Raw genomic sequence first — 2,163 nt, 5'->3', positions numbered from 1 at the left:
TCCCTACAGAGGATGCCACAAATAGGGTCTCTTTTTAAAGACAGTAGTCACGTGAACTCCTGTTGCTATAGCAATGGGTCGTATTCCTAGCTGTCAGGAGCATACATGGAGCTGTTGGAGCAAGTCCAGAGGAGACCACAAGGATGATAAGGGGACTGGAGCACCTCCCATATGAAGACAGGCTGAGAACATCGGGGCTGTTCAGCCTGGAGAAGAGAAGCTGTGTGGAGACCTCAGACCAGCTTCCAGTATCTGAAGGGGGCTACAAGGATGCTGGGGATGGACTCTTCATCAGGGACTGTAGAGATAGGACAAGGGGTGATGGGTTCAAACTGAAATGGGGGAAGTTCAGGTTAGATACAAGGAAGAAGTTCTTTACAGTGAGGGTGGTGAGGCAGTGGCACAGGTTGCCCAGAGAAGTGGTAAATGCTCCAGCCCTGGCAGTGTTCAAGGCCAGGTTGGGCGACATGGTCTAGGGTGAGGTGTCCCTGCCCATGGCAGGAGGTCAGAACTGGGTGATCTTACCCTTTCAAACCCAAACCATTCTGTGATTCTGTGAGACAGACCCAAGCTTTTGGCTTCCACGTCCCCTGGGAGCTGGTTGGAGCATGACCACTGACAGGGCCAGAGGATGCTGGCTTAGTTTGCTGAGCTGGAGCAGCTACAGCCATTGCCCCTGTGTCTGGCTCGTGGTGTTACCTCTCCCTGTCAGCTGAAAGTCACCTGCCTCCTCACAGCGGCAGGGCTCCTTCTCACAATTCTGCCTTCTTACCCAACATTGCCGTGAGAGTGGCGGCTCATAGCAGAAAGTGTGTTGATGTGTCCACAAGGATCACTTTCAGTGAAGCAGAGGGTCAAGGCTAGTGGGAGAGATCCAGGGGAAGAGAGTATCTGATTCTAGAGGTGTCACTTCTCTAGAATCTTTGCATGGTGCTGGGAGAAGTGCCAGTCTCCACACAATAAGTGGGGAGCAGAATCCAAACTCCATTTTGGTTTGGTGTCTTCTGCTCCTCATACCCAGGTCACAACAGTTACAGTTGGACATTGTTCTTTACTGTTCTTTTCCCAGAACTGTAGGCTGCAGTAGCACCAGTTCTTGGACATTCCAGGTGATGTGGGAGACTGGACTGTGTTACCCTTCATTCCCAGAGCAGAGTCCCTCAGCCGAACTGTCCACAGAGTCAGGGCTTAAGGCTAAAAGGGAACCATTAGACCTTTGAGGCTAACCCGTGTGTTTCCTTAGCTGCCATCACTTCCCTTCATCAGGTTCAGTCACCAGCATTTATTAGGAGCATTTCCCAAAAAGTATTCAGGGACTCGTAAAAGAAAATGAACAAAACAACCGAGAAGCCATCACTTCATAGAACCAACTAGTTTGGAAAAGACCATCAAATTCAACCATTACCCCAGCACTGCCAAGACCACCACTAAACCGTATCACTGAGGGCCTCATCTGCATGGTGTTTGAACGCTTCCCTTGATCCCAGTTAGTTATCCATAGCATTAGAAGTGCGTGTCTTTTTCTCAGGTTGAACTGGTTTGAGGTCCAGCCTACCCTGTTTGTTAAGACTTTTCCTGCCAAGCTGCACAGCCCCTTACCCACTTGTTTGCAGCTGACGTTTCATATTTTCTTCCCCGGGAGGTCGTTGTGCCCCAGGTCAGCTCTCTGTCTTTATTGTAGCGAAAATTACTGACCAATCTCTCTCAGTCTTTTATTCCAAGGGGTTTTTTTTTCAGTTTTGGAGGCTGTTTGCTGTACCTATGCAGTATATCAAGGCCCCGCGTGTATGTAACAGGGCCTCCAGACCTGTATGTGGTGCTCGAGGCTTGCACCACCTGGTGCCGTGGTCAGGTATAAAGCTGCCCCTTCCCCAACTCAGCAAGACACCAAGCTGTGTGGCCCGGTTGATACGCTGGAGGGAAGGGATGGGATCCGGAGGCACTTGGACACGCTTGATAGGTGGCCGATGCCAACCTTATGAAGTTTAACCAAGCCAAGTGCAAGGTCCTACACCTGGGTCGGGGCAATCCCAGGCACCGCTACAGGTTGGGCGGAGAAGAGATTCAAAGCAGCCCTACAAAGAAGGACTTGGGGGTACTGGCTGATGAGAAACTGAACATGAGCCACTTCAGTGTGCGCTTGAGCCCCGAAAACAACTGTGT

General features: G+C 50.8%; 1 protein-coding gene across 2 annotated transcripts in view; it reads left to right on the top strand.

Moving 5' to 3' along the window:
- LOC104402127 (chromosome unknown open reading frame, human C9orf89) overlaps window positions 1–2,163 on the top strand; it is a 12,276-nt gene that overhangs the window by 8,633 nt on the left and 1,480 nt on the right. The gene's annotated exons all lie outside the window — the stretch shown is intronic.

The sequence above is a fragment of the Nestor notabilis genome, unplaced genomic scaffold (assembly GCF_000696875.1).
Source record: "Nestor notabilis isolate BGI_N333 unplaced genomic scaffold, ASM69687v1 scaffold13152, whole genome shotgun sequence".
In the NCBI taxonomy this organism is placed as follows: domain Eukaryota; kingdom Metazoa; phylum Chordata; class Aves; order Psittaciformes; family Psittacidae; genus Nestor; species Nestor notabilis.
This window is presented reverse-complemented; position numbering and strand designations above follow the sequence as displayed.